Source organism: Puma concolor, chromosome D1 (genome assembly GCF_028749965.1).
Source record: "Puma concolor isolate L17-30 chromosome D1, mPumCon1.1.hap2, whole genome shotgun sequence".
Lineage (NCBI taxonomy): Eukaryota > Metazoa > Chordata > Mammalia > Carnivora > Felidae > Puma > Puma concolor.
This window is the reverse complement of record NC_141676.1, coordinates 84635483-84656001: the sequence shown is the minus strand read 5'-3', so window position 1 is coordinate 84656001 and position 20519 is coordinate 84635483.

The following is a 20519-nucleotide window of genomic DNA, read 5'->3' as shown; positions in this document are numbered from 1 at the left end:
GAGGGGCAGCTCATAGACCATGACCAGCCTCCCTCCAGGTCAACCACCTCACCCTTCCCATGCACACCCTTTCATCATATATTTCAAAATATGTTTTCATCATATTTTAAGTGTGTAGGCAACTCCTACCTTCCTGCTCCTCCGTGACTCTTACATACTTCTAAAAAGTTGGGACAGAACTCAGAATGGCCATGACTATGAAAGACTGAGCTTTGGTATCCCTGACTTGAATAGAGACTGGTAACATCAGAACTGCTGAAAGCCTAGGTTTCTTTATTATTTAAATTGAATATAATCCTCCCTGGCTACCCTGGAGTTCTGAGATCAGATAAACGAAAAACAAACAAACAAAAAAAAGATGGTTCATATCTTTAAAAGAATTACTTGAATTTACATTTGCATCATTTCTTGTAGAGGAAGTGGTGATTGTAGCTGATGTGAGAGCTAAACTAGAGCTCAGAGATTCTGGATCTGAGACCAACTCTGCCACTTACCAGCTGATGTGGACTCTAGATTCCTTGTCTTTAAAGTGGGTAGGTCAAGATGGTCAACAGATGCATGAAAAAATTCTCAATATCACTCATCAACAGACAAATACAAATCAAAACTGCAATGAAATAACACCTCACAACCTGTCAAAATGGCTAAAGTTAACAACACAATAAACAACAGGTGTTGGTGAGGATGTGGAGAAAGGGGAACTTTTTTGCATTGTTGGTGGGAATGCAAACTGGTGCAGCCACTCTGAAGAACAATATGAACATTTCTCAAAAAGTCAAAAATAGAAATACCAGCAATTGCACTACTAGGTATCACCCAAAGGATACAAAAACACTAATTCAAAAGGATACATGTTCCCTGGTGTTTACAGCAGCATTATCAACAACAGTGAAATTATGGAAAGAGCCCAAGTGTCCATTGACTGATGAATGGATAAAGAAGATCATGTATATATATATATATATATATATATATATATATATATATATATATACACACACACACACACTCACACACACACAAATGGAATATTACTCACATAAATAAAAAATAATTAATTCCTGTCATTTGCAATGACGTGAATGGAGCTAGAGAGTATTATGCTAAGCAAAATAAATCAATCAGAGAAAAACAAATACCATGTAATTTCATTCATATGTGAAATTTAAGAAACAAAACAAACAGGGAGAAAAAAAGAGGTAAACAAAAAACAGACTCTTAACTGTTAGAGTTAGAGAACAAACAGGGTTACCAGAGTGGAGGTGGTTGGGAGACTTGGTTAAATAGGTGTTGGGGGTTAAGGAGGGCATTTTTGATGAGTACTAGGTTTTATATGTAAGTGTTGAATCACTAAATTCTATACCTGAAACTAATATTATACTGTATGTTAACTAACTGGAATTCAAATAAAAGCTTTAAAAAAATGGGTAGATCAAAAATAGCTCCTGCAATGCCCATTCAGGCATTATTTCTCTCATTCATCAAGCATATGTTGAGCATTGATTCTGTATCAGGTACTGTTCTAGGCACTGAGACTCAGGATTAAGTTCTCAGTTAGAGCTTCTGACCCCATGTCATTTACATTTTAGTGGTGAATAGATAGACAGTAAATACATAAGTGTACTTGTCTCCTTAGGATGCCATAACAAAATACTACAGAGAGGGTGGCTTAAACAGCAGACATTTACTTCCCACAGTTCTGCAGTTAAGAAGTCCAAGATGAAGGTTGTGGATAATTCAGTTCCTGGCAAGTGTCCTCTTCATAGCTTAATAGACAGCTACTTTCTCACTATGTCCTCACCAAGTCCTTTTCTTGGTGCACGAATGTATGAGGGGAAAGAGAGGGAGAGATCACTGTCTCTCTTACTCTTCTGATTAGTCCATTAATCCTATTAGGTTAGCATCCAACACTTATGATCTCATTTAAACTTAAATGCCAGCAAAAATCTTATTTCTAAATATAGAAGATAGGAGCTTCAACATATGAATTTTGAAGGGACACAATTGAGTCTATAGCAATAAGCAAGTCAATGAATAAAATAATTTGAGATAATGACAAGTGTTATAAACATTGCCAAAAAGTAAAAGTCAAGTGGGAGAATATGATGCACCTTCTAAGTGGCATTATTTAAAAGGGTGTATCTTGGGCGCCTGGGTGGCGCAGTCGGTTAAGCGTCCGACTTCAGCCAGGTCACGATCTCGTGGTCCGTGAGTTCGAGCCCTGCGTCAGGCTCTGGGCTGATGGCTCGGAGCCTGGAGCCTATTTCCGATTCTGTGTCTCCCTCTCTCTCTGCCCCTCCCCCATTCATGCTCTGTCTCTCTCTGTCCCCAAAATAAATAAAAAACGTTGAAAAAAATTTTTAAAGGGTGTATCTCAGCCAAAGTACAAGTGATACGATAGTGATAGGATAGGTCAGCCTTGAAATAATGGGAGAGAGGACTCTAGGCAGAGGAACAACAAGTACAAGGTCCTGATATTGAGCACAATATGGTAAGTGCAAACACATCAAGAGAGCTAGAGTGACTACAATGGAATGAGGGAGTTAGGAGATGAGTCAAGAGCAAGTCAAAGAATTCCACACTGTATCCTAAGGGGAATGCCTTTGAAGTTTGTAAGCAGTGAAATGTCATGATATGACCTAAACTTTATAAAGATCATTCTACCATTGAGTGAATATGTTTATTTTATAGGTGGAGTGGAGGCAAGGGTCAAGTGCTTGGAGCCACAGTCTCATCTAAGCCAGAGATAATGGTGGATTGGCTTGAACTGGTAGTAGTAAAGGTGGAGGGAAATGGGTGGATTCATGATGGATTTTAGAGACAGTGTGAAAAGAATGTGTAATGAACTAAATGTGGGATATGAAGGAAAATAAAGAATCAAGGCTGACTCAGAATTTTAATCTCAGTTACTTCAAATTCTTTTTGACTTATTTCTTTTAGAGAGATGAGGAAGAGCTGAGAAGGACAGATTTCATGGGGTCACCAACAGTTCTGTTTGGATATGTTCAGTTTTATATGTCTGCTACACATCTGCATGGATATAAAGGGCAGGCGGATGCACAAAAGAATCTTGAGCTAATGGGGAAAAGTCAGGGCTGAGGACACAGATGTGGCAGTTATCCAAGGTATGGTCTTTAAACCATGGTACTCAATGTTCATACCCAAATAAACAGAGGGGAATGGGGAAGGGAGAGGAAGGAAAATAGACCCTCAGATTATCCAACACAAAAGTAAATGGAATGGAATGGGAAGCCAATATAAAAGAGGAGTTGGCTATGAAGTAGAAGGTGTCAGGGAAGAAGGGCACATAATACTGACTGCTATTAGGATTCAATGAGGTAAAAAAAAAAAAAATGGGAACGTTTCCCATAAAGTCTAAAGCATTACTCAACTGCTAAGTCGTTGTGGGCCCCTGGGCATGGGCCCCGAAAATGGGTGGCTACAACAATGAAGCAGAGGAGGCAAAAAAACTATCTGAGCCACCAGTTCAGTTATTTGCTTCAGAAAGAAGCTCAGTGAGAATCTTAATAGGAAGAAAAGGGCAAGTGTCTCCCTTAGTGACCACTATAGTCCTATTTTCCTTACTTGCTGAGCATCTTCATCCTTCTATTCTGATGGCCCTCACCTCTGTGAGGTGTTTGTTTACTTACTTACTCACTCTTTCATCCTTGTGTCAAGATCCTGAGACGAGTACTAAGTATAGTGATAAAAGTAGAGTCAGATTCCATGATGTTGGTTGTTTACAACCTCTCCCAAACATGTCATGATATATGGCCATGAAACTCTTGAAGAGAAGTCAAGCACCCTTCACAGTCACACATCAGTGAGTACACGTAGATACAAGCCTAAGTGGAGCCTTCAGAACTAAAAGAATGCCACAAAAATACACCGTCAGAGAGAGTAAGTTCATCCATGGCTTATATTTATGTTGTCTTATTTATGCCATTAGATATTTGCTTTGCTTGAGATTTCTCAAGTGGTGCTTTGTTTTGATGTGTTAAAAACATATCCAGGCCAATAAATATTTGTTCAACCAGTGATGTTTTTGAAGATAGGACAGTATTTTTTAATGTATTTTTACTGATTTTAATCCCTTGGGGCCAGAAATGAGACATGAAACTGTGTGGAGGTTAGAAGTGGCAGGGCAAAAAGACATTTGAGGGGACTTGCGAAGGTTGTCTTTGAGCCATTTCCTAAATGAGACAAAACACCTGACCATGCTTAGATAATTTACCAGAAGATGGCAGGGGCCCTACTCAAGAATGTAAGATGGCTTAACTCATAGTGGACTAGAATAAGATGCCCCCAGGTTCTCTGAAAGCCCAGTTCCTTCTTGCTCAGGATTATTTTCTCTATAAAGAGTCAGGAAAAGAAGACTCATCTGCCTGAGCTGTGAGTGAGAATTTTCAAACAAGTGTTTGCTGCTGAAATATGCATGGGACAATGCCAAGGAAAGCTCATCTTTCTCCTGTGGTTTGACTTCTTAGGCAGCTTCCCAACTTCTTAGGGAAAAAAAAAAAAAAAAAAAAGTCTGTCACTTCAATGGCAAGAGAAAGTGTGTCTTTCTATAGTGAGAGGGGGACTATCTTTCTTAAAGTAAGATGGAATTAGTTTGGGAAAACTCATGATCTTGCACTATTTGAATGTCTCTGCTGAAAGAGGAGAACAGAATGCCAAGCTGTGAGTGAGTGGGAAATGCTTCCACATGTCAACTGTCTCCAGAACCCTAAGCTAAGTAAATGCATAATGGTGGCTATAGCCTTGTATACCACCCCCTCTTTGTTGCTAGTGGTGATATGTGTCCCTGATCCAAATGTCAGAGGAGTTGGAGACTGAGTGAGCCTCTCTTCCTCTCCAATACAACTGCAGGAAGGAGTCAAGATCCTTATATCCAAGGAGTCAAGATCACACCCCTACAGTTCAAAAGACCCAGAATGAATGACTCCATAATATCCCATTTATTTATTTATTTATTTATACCAAAATCCAGGGAGAGGCCAAAGTTCCAAGGATAAAGTTGAGGGACAGGTAAAAACTAATTTCATTGAACACCTACGACAGCAGGCATTTTGAACTTCTTTAACCATCCAACAATTGCAGTACCCATTTTGCAGAAGAGAAAACTGAGATCAAGAGAAGCACTGTCCAATAAAACTTGCTGCGATGCTGGAAGATGGTGTTTATATGGTGAGGGTAGCACAGAGGAGGAGGTGGGAGGTGGGGTTTCTCCTCTCCACCATCACCATCACACCAACACTGTCTGAACATTGATATTCTTCTCCACTCCACAATCTCTACATTATCAGTTCTGTCTCCTACTTCATTCCCATCCACCAACTCCTTCTCACCAAGCCCTTTCCCATTGGCCACCTCTACCAACATCATCATGCTATGACTCTACCTTTCCATGACCACCATCACAACAACATAGAATTCCACCTTCTCTCCTCTACAAACCTCATCACATCAATACTGCCTCCCCCTTCCTCTCTACCACTGCTTTCATCAAATAATACACTTCTTACCACCTCCCCTTCATTAATTTCATAACCCCAAACATTACTCCTAACTCTACTACCTCCATATTACCAATACTGGCTCCCACCTACACCCCTCTACCACTTCCAGCCATCCCATCTTGCCTTCCATATCCTCCCCTCCAAATTGCCAACATTCTAAATCAGATTCCTAATCCCTTTCTTCCATACCCTTATCACACCAAAACTGAAGGCCACTGTCTCCCCTAAATGGCCTTTATTTTTTTTTTTATTTTATTTTTTATTTTTTATTTATTTATTTATTTTTTTTATTTATATATGAAATTTATTGTCAAATTGGTTTCCATACAACACCCAGTGCTCATCCCAAAAGGTGCCCTCCTCAGTACCCATCACCCACCCTCTCCTCCCTCCCACCCCCCCATCGACCCTTAGTTTGTTCTCAGTTCTCAACAGTCTCTTATGCTTTGGCTCTCTCCCACTCTAACCTCTTTTTTTTTTTTTTCCTTCCCCTCCCCCATGGGTTCCTGTTAAGTTTCTCAGGATCCACATTAAGAGTGAAACCATATGGTATCTGTCTTTCTCTGTATGGCTTATTTCACTTAGCATCACACTCTCCAGTTCCACCCACGTTGCTACAAAAGGCCATATTTCATTTTTTCTCATTGCCACGTAGTACTCCGTTGTGTATATAAACCACAATTTCTTTATCCATTCATCAGTTGATGGACATTTAGGCTCTTTCCATAATTTGGCTATTGTTGAGAGTGCTGCTATAAACATTGGGGTACAAGTGCCCCTATGCATCAGTACTCCTGTGTCCCTTGGATAAATTCCTAGCAGTGCTATTGCTGGGTCATAGGGTAGGTCTATTTTTAATTTTCTGAGGAACCTCCACACTGCTTTCCAGAGCGGCTGCACCAATTTGCATTCCCACCAACAGTGCAAGAGGGTTCCCGTTTCTCCACATCCTCTCCAGCATCTATAGTCTCCTGATTTGTTCATTTTGGCCACTCTGACTGGCGTGAGGTGATATCTGAGTGTGGTTTTGATTTGTATTTCCCTGATAAGGAGCGACGCTGAACATCTTTTCATGTGCCTGTTGGCCATCTGGATGTCTTCTTTAGAGAAGTGTCTATTCATGTTTTCTGCCCATTTCTTCACTGGGTTATTTGCTTTTCGGGTGTGGAGTTTGGTGAGCTCTTTATAGATTTTGGATACTAGCCCTTTGTCCGATATGTCATTTGCAAATATCTTTTCCCATTCCGTTGGTTGCCTTTTAGTTTTGTTGGTTGTTTCCTTTGCTGTGCAGAAGCTTTTTATCTTCATAAGGTCCCAGTAATTCACTTTTGCTTTTAATTCCCTTGCCTTTGGGGATGTGTCGAGTAAGAGATTGCTACGGCTGAGGTCAGAAAGGTCTTTTCCTGCTTTCTCCTCTAAGGTTTTGATGGTTTCCTGTCTCACATTCAGGTCCTTTATCCATTTTGAGTTTATTTTTGTGAATGGTGTGAGAAAGTGGTCTAGTTTCAACCTTCTGCATGTTGCTGTCCAGTTCTCCCAGCACCATTTGTTGAAGAGACTGTCTTTTTTCCATTGGATGTTCTTTCCTGCTTTGTCAAAGATGAGTTGGCCGTACGTTTGTGGGTCTAGTTCCGGGGTTTATATTCTATTCCATTGGTCTATGTGTCTGTTTTTGTGCCAATACCATGCTGTCTTGATGATGACAGCTTTGTAGTAGAGGCTAGAGTCTGGGATTGTGATGCCTCCTGCTTTGGTCTTCTTCTTCAAAATTACTTTGGCTATTCGGGGCCTTTTGTGGTTCCATAGGAATTTTAGGATTGCTTGTTCTAGTTTCGAGAAGAATGCTGGTGCAATTTTGATTGGGATTGCATTGAATGTGTAGATAGCTTTGGGTAGTATTGACATTTTGACAATATTTATTCTTCCAATCCATGAGCAGGGAATGTCTTTCCATTTCTTTAAATCTTCTTCAATTACCTTCATAAGCTTTCTATAGTTTTCAGCATACAGATCCTTTACATCTTTGGTTAGATTGATTCCTAGGTATTTTATGCTTCTTGGTGCAATTGTGAATGGGATCAGTTTCTTTATTTGTCTTTCTGTTGCTTCATTGTTAGTGTATAAGAATGCAACTGATTTCTGTACATTGATTTTGTATCCTGCAACTTTGCTGAATTCATGTATCAGTTCTAGCAGACTTTTGGTGGAGTCTATCGGATTTTCCATGTATAATATCATGTCATCTGCAAAGAGCGAAAGCTTGACTTCATCTTTGCCAATTTTGACGCCTTTGATTTCCTTTTGTTGTCTGATTGCTGATGCTAGAACTTCCAGCACTATGTTAAACAACAGCGGTGAGAGTGGGCATCCCTGTCGTGTTCCTGATCTCAGGGAAAAAGCTCTCAGTTTTTCCCCGTTGAGGATGATGTTAGCTGTGGGCTTTTCATAAATGGCTTTTATGATCTTTAAGTATGTTCCTTCTATCCCGACTTTCTCAAGAGTTTTTATTAAGAAAGGGTGCTGGATTTTGTCAAAGGCCTTTTCTGCATCGATTGACAGGATCATATGGTTTTTCTCTTTTTTTTTGTTAATGTGATGTATCACGTTGATTGATTTGCGAATGTTGAACCAGCCCTGCATCCCAGGAATGAATCCCACTTGATCATGGTGAATAATTCTTTTTATATGCCGTTGAATTCGATTTGCTAGTATCTTATTGAGAATTTTTGCATCCATATTCATTAGGGATATTGGCCGGTAGTTCTCTTTTTTTACTGGGTCTCTGTCTGGTTTAGGAATCAAAGTAATCCTGGCTTCATAGAATGAGTCTGGAAGTTTTCCTTCCCTTTCTATTTCTTGGAATAGCTTGAGAAGGATAGGTATTATCTCTGCTTTAAACGTCTGGTAGAACTCCCCTGGGAAGCCATCTGGTCCTGGACTCTTATTTGTTGGGAGATTTTTGATAACCGATTCAATTTCTTCGCTGGTGATGGGTCTGTTCAAGCTTTCTATTTCCTCCTGATTGAGTTTTGGAAGAGTGTGGGTGTTCAGGAATTTGTCCATTTCTTCTAGGTTGTCCAATTTGTTGGCATATAATTTTTCATAGTATTTCCTGATAATTGTTTGTATCTCTGAGGGATTGGTTGTAATAATTCCATTTTCATTCATGATTTTATCTATTTGGGTCATCTCCCTTTTCTTTTTGAGAAGCCTGGCTAGAGGTTTGTCAATTTTGTTTATTTTTTCAAAACCAACTCTTGGTTTCATTGATCTGCTCTACAGTTTTTTTAGATTCTATATTGTTTATTTCTGCTCTGATCTTTATTATTTCTCTTCTTCTGCTGGGTTTAGGCTGCCTTTGCTGTTCTGCTTCTAGTTCCTTTAGGTGTGCTGTTAGATTTTGTATTTGGGATTTTTCTTGTTTCTTGAGATAGGCCTGGATTGCAATGTATTTTCCTCTCAGGACTGCCTTCGCTGCGTCCCAAAGCGTTTGGATTGTTGTATTTTCATTTTCGTTTGTTTCCATATATTTTTTAATTTCTTCTCTAATTGCCTGGTTGACCCACTCATTCGTTAGTAGGGTGTTCTTTAACCTCCATGCTTTTGGAGGTTTTCCAGACTTTTTTCTGTGGTTGATTTCAAGCTTCATAGCGTTGTGGTCTGAAAGTATGCATGGTATGATTTCAATTCTTGTAAACTTATGAAGGGCTGTTTTGTGACCCAGTATATGATCTATCTTGGAGAATGTTCCATGTGCACTCGAGAAGAAAGTATATTCTGTTGCTTTGGGATGCAGAGTTCTAAATATATCTGTCAAGTCCATCTGATCCAATGTCTCATTCAGGGCCCTTGTTTCTTTATTGATCGTGTGTCTAGATGATCTATCCATTTCTGTAAGTGGGGTGTTAAAGTCCCCTGCAATTACCACATTCTTATCAATAAGGTTGCTTGTGTTTATGAGTAATTGTTTTATATATTTGGGCGCTCCGGTATTCGGCGCATAGACATTTATAATTGTTAGCTCTTCCTGATGGATAGACCCTGTCACTATTATATAATGTCCTTCTTCATCTCTTGTTACAGCCTTTAATTTAAAGTCTAGTTTGTCTGATATAAGGATGGCTACTCCAGCTTTCTTTTGGCTTCCAGTAGCATGATAAATAGTTCTCCATCCCCTCACTCTCAATCTAAAGGTGTCCTCAGGTCTAAAATGAGTCTCTTGTAGACAGCAAATAGATGGGTCTTGTTTTTTTATCCATTCTGATACCCTATGTCTTTTGGTTGGCGCATTTAGTCCATTTACATTCAGTGTTATTATAGAAAGATATGGGTTTAGAGTCATTGTGATGTCTGTATGTTTTATGCTTGTAGTGATGTCTCTGGTACTTTGTCTCACAGGGTCCCCCTTAGGATCTCTTGTAGGGCTGGTTTAGTGGTGACAAATTCCTTCAGTTTTTGTTTGTTTGGGAAGACCTTTATCTCTCCTTCGATTCTAAATGACAGACTTGCTGGATAAAGGATTCTCGGCTGCATATTTTTTCTGTCTAGCACACTGAAAATCTCGTGCCAATTCTTTCTGGCCTGCCAAGTTTCAAAAGAGAGATCAGTCACGAGTCTTATAGGTCTCCCTTTATATGTGAGGGCACGTTTACCCCTTGCTGCTTTCAGAATTTTCTCTTTATCCTTGTATTTTGCCAGTTTCACTATGATATGTCGTGCAGAAGATCGATTCAAGTTACGTCTGAAGGGAGTTCTCTGTGCCTCTTGGATTTCAATGCCTTTTTCCTTCCCCACTTCAGGGAAGTTCTCAGCTATTATTTCTTCAAGTACCCCTTCAGCACCTTTCCCTCTCTCTTCTTCTCCTGGATACCAATTATGCGTATATTATTTCTTTTTAGTGTATCACTTAGTTCTCTAATTTTCCCCTCATATTCCTGGATTTTTTTATCCCTCTTTTTCTCAGCTTCCTCTTTTTCCATAACTTTATCTTCTAGTTCACCTATTCTCTCCTCTGCCTCTTCAATCCAAGCCGTGGTGGTTTCCATTTTGTTATGCATTTCGTTTAAAGCGTTTTTCAGCTCCTCGTGACTGTTCCTTAGTCCCTTGATCTCTGTAGCAAGAGATTCTCTGCTGTCAGCTATACTGTTTTCAAGCCCAGCGATTAATTTTATGACTATTATTCTAAATTCACTTTCTGTTATATTATTTAAATCCTTTTTGATCAGCTCATTAGCTGTTGTTATTTCCTGGAGATTCTTCTGAGGGGAATTCTTCCGCTTGGTCATTTTGGATAGTCCCTGGCGTGGTGAGGACCTGCAGGGCACTTCCCCTGTGCTGTGGTGTATAACTGGAGTTGGTGGGCGGAGCCGCAGTCAGACCTGATGTCTGCCCCCAGTCCACCGCTGGGGCCACAGTCAGACTGGTGCGTGCCTTCTCTTCCCCTCTCCTAGGGGCGGGATTCACTGTGGGGTGGGGTGGTCTGTCTGGGCTACTTGCACACTGCCAGGCTTGTGATGCTGGGGATCTGGCGTCTTAGCTGGGGTGGGTAGGCAAGGTGCACAGGGGCAGGAGGGGCAGGCTTAGCTTGCTTCTCCTTAGGTGATCCACTTCAGGAGGGGCCCTGTGGCAGCAAGAGGGAGTCAGATCCGCTGCCGGAGGTTTGGCTCCGCAGAAGCGCAGAGTTGGGTGTTTGCGCGGAGGGAGCAAGTTCCCTGGCAGGAACTGGTTCTCTTTGGGATTTTGGCTGGGGGATGGGCGGGGAAGATGGCGCTGGCGACCTCCTTTGTTCCCCACCAAACTGAGCTCTGTCGTCCGGGGGCTCAGCAGCTCTCCTTCCCTTTGTCCTCCAGCCTTCCCGCTTTCTGAGCAGAGCTGTTAACTTATGACTTCCCAGACGCTAAGTCGCGCTTGCTGTCGGAACACAGTCCGTCAGGCCCCTCCGCTTTTTGCAAGCCAGACTCGGGGGCTCTGCTTGGCCGGCGAGCCGCCCCTCCGCCCCGGCTCCCTCCCGCCAGTCCGTGGAGCGCGCACCGCCTCGGCACCCTTCCTGCCCTCTTCCGTGGGCCTCTCGTCTGCGCTTGGCTCCGGCGACTCCGTTCTGCTAATCCTCTGGTGGTTTTCTGGGTTATTTAGGCAGGTGTAGGTGGAATCTAAGTGATCAGCAGGACGCGCGGTGAGCCCAGCGTCCTCCTACGCCGCCATCTTCCTCCTCCCCTAAATGGCCTTTATTACACAAATCCCACATTCCACAGCTCATCATTCCACCGGTCTATCACATCAATTCTTACTCCTACCCCCTGCATTCCATGGCTTCCATCAAATCAGCAATCCTCCATCTCTTCTTGTGGTCTACCTCCATCATGCTCACTCTGATTCACACCTCCTAATCCAGGTTTAGAGTGATAGTAATGGTGCAGTGGAGCAGACAGCTGATGTTTGTATTTAGGAGGGCAGAAAGAGAAGAAATGGGAAACAGTGTTCTTATAATGAATTGGTGGAGGGCATAAGATAGAAGGTAGGTTGTTTGTGTATGTAGAAGAGATTAGATGTAAATCAGTGTTGGTGTGATGGGAGTGGTAGTAGGGAGATGTGAGTATGATGAATGTGAAGCACCTGGCTGGCTCTGTTGGCAGAGAATGAAACTCTTGATCTCAGGGTCATGAGTTCAAGCCCCACATTGGGTGTAAAGCTTATTTTAAAATAAGTCTAGTGTAATGGATGTTGGAAGGAAGAAAAAGGCAAGTAGTTTGGTATGATAGAGGATGTGGAAGTGAGATGATTGGAGCTAGATTTGGTGTGATAGATATGGAGGGTAAGAAATGAAAGCCTGTTTTGATGTGATGGATATGGCAGAAGGTAGGAAATGGGATGCAAGATTGTTATGATGGTATCTTTAGAGGAGGAGGTTGGAGTCAGTGTTGGTGTGATAATGATGGTGGAAGAAAGGAGGTGAGAAGCTGGTTAGGCATGATGCAATAGTACAGGGGAGAAAGTAGGAAGCAGGCTGCTATGATGGAGTTTGTGAAGGGAGGGAGGTGAAAATCAGGTTTTGTGTGGTAGAAATAGTGGACAAGAGGCAGTAGAAGGTAGATTTGGAATATTGGAAGTGGAGAAGGGGAGGATGTGGAGATGGGGTGGTGTGGTGATGTTCAGATAGACTGGTCTGGTCTGAAAGAGAAAAGGATGTGAAATTGAGAGTTGAGGTGCTTCCAATAATGAAGGTATAGCAGTGAGAGGTGTATTAGTGTGATGGAAGTAGTGGAGGGGAGAAGGGGAGAGGAAGTATTAGCGGATGGTGCTACTCAAGGGGAGGAGATGGGAGTCTAAATCGGTGTGATGATAATGCTAGGGATGAAGGTGGAAGCTATGGTGGTGTGATGAGGGGGAGACATGAATGCAGGGTTGTGATAGACATAGAAGGAGGTGAGGATGGACTGTTAAAGGTGGTGAAGTGGAAGAGGTGGGGGAGTAGTGGCATGATGGAAGTGATGCATGGAAAGAAGTGGGAGTCTTAGTAGATGGAGGTGTTTGAAGGGAGGCTGTGGGAAATGAGTTTGATGTAATGATTTGGTGGAACAGAGGAGATGATGGGCAGGTTTATGGTGATAGTGGTAGAGGGTAGTATGTGGGAGGTGGGGCTATGTTGATGGGGTTTTGGAAGTGAGGTGGTGTTTGTCAGTGTTGGGGTGATGGAGGTGGTTGAGGAGTGAAGATGGGAGTCCTTGTGTGTTTTAGAGGTGGTGAAGAGAAGGGTGGGAGGCAGTGTTGGGATGATGGAGGAGATGCAGGAGGAATTTTAAGTCTTCAGGTGACAAATTTCATTCCCTACTTTTCTTAAAACTTCACTTTGATTTTACTGGATTGATTCTGAAACTACACATGTTGTTCTTTATAAGTGTATTCTCTCATAGATGATTTCATATTTTATATCTGCCTGCTGCAATCTTATCATCTAATTCATTTCTCCAGGAAAACCACATTACATCGGGAATTAATAGATGTAGGTCCTAGTGCTGACTTGATCACAGATACCAACTCAAATATAATGGAAAGAACTATATTTATTTCTTCCAACCACACTAAATATTATGTGATATCCTCAAATTGATTTAGAATGGAATCATACTAATAATATCATTAACTGCCACACCCCACATTTAATGTCACATCATAGTTTAAATATCATTTTCATATACAGTATCCTTATGGAATTAAACAACTGTCAGATTGTCATCTTGGAATTAGTTTCATGTCATCAAACTAAATTTCCATAAATTTTGTTCACAGGTTCGTAGATGTATCTGCAACATTTTATCCATGTTTAAAGAAGAAAAGCAGATGGGAACAAAAATATCAACTATTTTAGGAAGAAAAACAATCCTTCCCAGAATCCCATTTACATTTCACCACTGCATCATATGTTCACACTTGGGGCCAGAGAAGTAGAATTCTAGGAGATATAAGTAAATATTCAAGTTGGTAGTTTTATGTACATTTATGTACATATATATGTATATGTATATATATGTACATATATATATGCTGTGATATATATATATATATATATATATATATATATATCAACCTGTGTCTCTTGCCTGACTTCCATATACACTATAGTTTTGTGTTGTCTTTGTTGTGTTGTCTTTGTTGTGTATAGTTGTATCGTCTTTGTTACTTCTAGACACAGTTTCCATGATTATAATTAGCTTCCTGCCCTCCCTGCACCTGACTCCCCAGGGTAGAGTGAATGGTGAGGAAGAGGTCTACTAGCAGTGGAGGGGGTAACACCCAAGTAAGACAAGAGACATGGCTCCCTCCTGGGAAGTGCTTAAATCTGAGTTCATGTCAGTGAACAGTTGTAATGACAGGGTGCTCATTAAGGGACTGCTTTCTTCACAGTGTAGAAGGAAAGCTCCACTCCAGTAGCTGGGGCCCAGTAGACTCTGCTGAAATCAACAAGCCCAGCCTAAACTCACACAGCTGAATGAGGCTTGGAAAAGTTCTCAAAGCTTCTCAAGGAAAATTGTCTCTATTTTACTTGTGGAAGAAGATACCTCATCGAGGAGAGTGGACAGGCTCTAAATGATTCCTAGTTGATCTTCAGGCTAGGTAAATGGGGTGAGAATGTCAATAAAAGGGAAGTACAAGTGAATCCCACACCTTGTTTCCTTCTGATCTTGGTTGGATAACAGGTAGAGTTAGATGAGACTGGAGAAAGCTGTATGATGGGGTTCCACAATTACTGATGACAGTTCATTCTTTGAGGTGGGTGTCCAGGAACATCCCTCCACTTGATCACATTAAAGGAACACTTCAAGGCCCATAACCTTTCATAAAACTGCACCAGAATACAGTCAGGCATTCATCCAGCCATCTGTGCAATGAACTCACCCCTTCCTTCTTTATGGGTAGGGGAGAAGTAGTAAAAGGAACTAGAGAAAGAAGGGATAAAAAGTGATGATCTGAAGCCCTGTATAATGCATTGTGGCATGACACCTGGGAATGATTTAGTTGCTGGAAAGATGACCGCACTCTGGTTATAGCAGGCATGGTTTCAAGTTGACATCCTGTTTTCCTATATTCAATCTTCACTGCCATCCATCCATTCTAAACATGGCTCTGGAGGCTTCTCAGAAAGCCTTCTAACAGCCTGCTTAATGATTCCCCCACTCAGAGACAGGATTAGCTTATTCTGAGCTCCTGTAGAGACACTATCACTTTGCTAGGGACCCCAGGCTCTCAGTGGATAATTGAAGAGAGAATATTTCCAGGAATTTGGTTGGCTATTGATAGAAATTTAGGGAAGGTGAGTAAAGAAGACCCTGAAATCATTTTACTCCTGTGCAGCTCTTTCCTGTCAGCTAGAAGATGAGGAATAAGTATAAAGCCTGAACCTTCTGCTCTCTGCCCACACAGGGGCTCTGGGCACCTTGATGCAGCCAGCATGCAAAGATAAGTTGTGCAATGGCAGACTGATGATGCTACAGGTGAGACTGTGGTGATCATCCTCCATGGAAACTACCTTCCTTCAACTCTCCTTTTCACTCTTTTATCATCTGGGGCCTTTGCCTCTTGTTCTCAGGTTTCTGGACATTCTTAGTCAATCTACCAAAATTCATATTCAGGTGGGTGTAATTAATATAGATGAATCTTGGGGTGCCTGGATGGTTCAGTTGGTTAAGCGTCTAACTTGAGCTCAGGTCATGATCTCACAGTTCATGGGTTTGAGCCCCGTGTTGGGTTCTGTGCTGACAGCTCAGAGCCTGGAGCCTGCTTCATATTCTGTGTCTCCCTCTCTCCCTCCCTTCCCCCTCTCATGCTCAGTTTCTCTCTCTCTCTCTCTCTCTCTCTCTCTCTGTCAAAAATAAATAAACATTAAAAAAATTAAGATTAAATGAATCTTAGCCTGACCAGGTTTTCTCATGGTCTCTTAGAAAACCCAACCAAAGGATAAAGGTTCAGAATATAAACTGAGTCACAATGGGGTGATACAGATCTACACATCTTCCAGGCACTTGTTGTGAGAGAGACAAGTACCTATAGGTACCTATATAGTACCTATAGGTCTGTGAGAGATTACATGACCTTGTTAAGTATTCTGATATGTTCAGTCTCAAAATAATGTAAACATCTTTTGTAAACCACAGTTTTTGAATCATTTTTATGAAGCTAACTTGGACATAAAGGATGAGACTACCTTTTCTTATAAAACTCGAAATAAATACCAAGGAATGGAAGCTTCCTTGGTGTAGGATGGTGTTCTTTTGTGAAAAGTAATGTTTCTGTCCCAGGGACTCTGAGTAACACAGTGAATGTACCTCTTTGTTCCTATGTGTCCCTTAACTGGGCCATGTACCACTGGAACTTGACTATATGGATGTAAAATATGGTCTAGAGTGAACTGAGTGTAAGAGAAATGAATGCTGAATTCTCTGGTTGTGACTTTGGGGTCTTGAAATTGTAGTGAGCAGGGGACTGATGAGGCTGATGAGGATGCTATGGAGTTGGAAGGTCCAATAAACAAACTGGTTTAAACATATATTACTAAAATTAAACATAAATTACTAAATCCAAGAATTACAACTTTACATACCATAGTATCTCCATCACAGAACTCCAAGTTCTAAGCCAAAGAAGAGAAAACAAGTAAGAAAACACACCAAGAACTCACCAAGTTTCTCCCACAGATATCGTGGAAGAGGATCCTTTTTATATTTAGAGAAATCAGTGCTATTATGATACCCTGTTTAAATTTTCTTTCATACAGGTGACGAAGTAGGTCTGAGAGAGGTACAGTAGTTGGCTCAAGGTCACATAGTGAATTAAGGCCTGTGATAGGATTTGAAACCAAATCTCCCATATGTGGGCCCTTGTCCCCTCTGCTACACTATATAGGTAGGTTTCTGTATAATTGAGATGATATTTATTCCTTCATCAACAACTCTTCACTGAGTATCTTTTATATACCCACAATTTTGGTATTATAGTGATGACTAAACTGGCCCTTTCCCTCATGGAAGGCAAAGTTTAGTGGAAGATCCAAAGTGTAAGTGAATGGACAGATAACTAATTGTGAATAGTGGGAGGTACTGTGGAGAACAGTGATAGTGGGACATCTCACTATATCAGATGGTCTGTAGTAAGAGACAGGTGAAAACTGTAATGGAGAGCATTTCTGACCAAAAGAAAGGCATGTGTGAGAACCACAAGTGAAGATGGAGACATGAGGTATTCAAGCAACTGAAAGAGGGTTTGTGGCTAGACTGGGCAGTGGAGACAGTGGTGTGAGAAAAGGCTGGAAAGATAGCAGGGGCCACGGCACTTGGGTACTTCTAAAATACGACACAAAGTTTGGATTAAAGATAAATGATACAGTATATTTAATACTCTCTAGCTCCATCAGAGAGCAAATGGCAATATTTCATTCTTTTCATGACTGAGTAATATCCCATTACACACACACACACACACACACACACACACACATCTTTATCCAATCATCAGTTAATGGACGTACACCTGGGCTGTTTCCATAATTTGGCTATTGTCAATAATGCTGCTACAAACATAGGGGTGCATGAATCCCTTTGAATGAGTATGTTTGTATTCTTTGCATAAATACCTAGTACAGCAATTGCTGGAACATAAGGTAGTTGTATTTTTCTGTTTTTGAGAAGCCTCCATACTGTTCTCCACAGTGGCTGCACCAGTTTGTACTCCCACCGACAGTGTAAAAGGAGTGTTCTCCTCAATACCTGTTATTTCTTGTGTTATTAATTTTAGCCATTCTGACATGTGAGAAGTGATATCTCATTGTAGTTTTGATTTGTATTTCCCTGATTATCAGTGATGAACATTTTTCCATGTGTCTGTTGGAAAATGACTATTCATGTCTCCTGCCCATTTTCTAATTGGAGTATTTGTTTTGGGGTGTTGAGCTGTATAAGTTTTTTTTAATATATTTTGGATACTAACCCTTTATTAGATATGTCCTTTTCAAATATCTTTTCCCAATCCTTAGGTTGATTTCTGTGTTTTGATTGTTTCCTTTGCTGAGCAGAAGCTTTTTTTTTGTTTGTTTTTTTGGTGAAGTCCCAATAGTTTATTTTTGCTTTTGTTTCCCTTCTTTCAGGAGACAAATCTAAAAAGAAATTGCTAAGGCCAATGTCAAAGAGGTCACTGCCTGCATTCTTCTCTAGAATTTTGATGGTTTCAGGCCTCACATTTAGGTCTTTAATCTGTTTTGAATTTATTTTTGTGTATGTTATAAAAAAGTTTTCATTTTGTTCTTTCTATGTTGCTGTCCAGTTTTCCCAACACCATTTGTTGAAGAGACTGCCTTTTTCCCATTGGATATTCTTTTCTGCTTTGTTGAATATTAATTGACCATATAGTTGTGGGTTCATTTCTGAGTTTTTTGTTGTTGTTCTACTGGCATATGTGTCTATTTTTGTGCCAGTACCATACTGTTTTGATCACTGCAGCTTTGTAGTATAACTTGAATTCCAGAAATGCAGTGCCTCCAACTTTGTGTTTTGTTTTGTTTTGTTTTGTTTTGTTTTGTTTACAAGATTGCTTTTACTATTTGTGGGACTTTTGTGGTTCCATACAAAGTAAACTTAAATAATCCTAAAGGATTATTTGTTCTAGCTATGTGAAAAATGCTGTTTTTATGTGCCGAAAAACTAGACAAACTAGAAGAAATGGATAAATTCCTAGAAACATATAGCTTACAAAAGCTGAAACAGTAAGAAATAGAAAATTTAAACATACTGAATGCAACAATTAAATTGAATCAGTAGGTTAAAGACTAGTAACAAACAAAAGTCCAGGGCCTGATGGCTTCACAGTTAAATTCTATCAAACATTAAAAAAAAATTTTTTTTAATGTTTATTTATATTTTGAGAGAGAGAGTGCACTTTGGGGGATGGCAGAGAGAGAGAGGGAGACACAGAATCCAAAGCAGGCTCCAGGCTCTGAGCTGTCAGCACAGAGCCTGACCCAGGGCTCAAACTTATGAGCCATGAGATCATGACCTGAGCTGAAGTCAGATGCTCAACTGACTGAGCCACCCAGGCACCCCTATCAAACATTTAAAGAAGAGTTAATATCTATTATTCTCAAACAATTCAAAAAAAATTAAAAAGGAAAAAATCTTCCTAATTTATTCTTTGAACCCAGCATTATCCTGATACCAAAGTTAGATAAAGACATTCCAAAAATAAATAAATAAATCAAACAAACAAAAAACTACAGGCAATATCTCAGATGAACATAGATCCAAAAATCCTCAACAAAGTACTAGCAAGCCAAACCCAGCAATACATTTAAAAAATTCATTTACCATAATCATGTGGGATTTATCACTGAGATGCAAGAGTGGTTCAATATTCACAAGTCATTCAATGTGATAGTTCACATCAATAAAAGAAGGGATAAAATTTGTATGATCATTTCAATAGATGTATAAAAATCATTTGACAAAGCGCAACATTAATTCAGGATAAAAACCTTCAACAAAGTAGGATTAGAGGGAACATACCTCAATATAATAAAGGCCATCTGTGAAAAACCTACAGTTAACACCATACTCAATGGTAAAAAGCTGAGAGAATTTCCTCTAAGGTTGAGAAGAAGACAGGGATGTCCACTCTCACCACTATTATTTAACATAGTACTGGAATTCCAGCCACAGAAATCAGACAAGAAGAAGGAATAAAATGCATCCACGTTGGTAAAGAAGAAGTCATACTTTCACTATTTGCAGATGACATGATACTATGTAGAACAATTCTAAAGACTTCACTGAAAAACTATTAGAACTGATAAATGAATACAGTAAGGGTGCAGAATACAAAATCTATGTACATAAATCTATGGCATTTTTATACACTAATAATAAAGCAACATAAATAGAAATTAAGAAATAAATCCTATTTATAATTGTGCCAAAGATATTAAGATAGCTAGGCATAAACTTAACCAAAGATATGAAAGACTGGTACTCTGAAAACTATAAAATATTGAGGAAAGACACTGAAGAGGACACAAATAAATGGAAAGACATTTCATGCTAATGGATGGGAAAAACAAATATTGTTCAAATGTCTATAATACCCCCAAAAATCTACACATTTAATGTAATCTCTCTCAAAATACCAGCAGTTTTTCAGAGAACTAGAACAAATAATCTCAAAATTTATGTGAAACCACAAGAGATTCTGAATAGCCAAAATAATCTTGTGAAAGAAAAACAAAGCTGGAGGTATCACACTCAATTCACATTACACTACAACAATGTAGTCATCAAAACAGTATGATAATAGCACAGAAATAGGCACATAGATCAATGGAACAGAATGGAAAGCCCAGCAACAAATCCACATTTATATGGTCAATTCATTTTTGAGAAAGAAGTAAAGGATATGCATTGGAAAAAAGACAGCCTATTCAACAAATGGTGTTTAGAGAACTGAATGGTTACATGCAAAAAATGG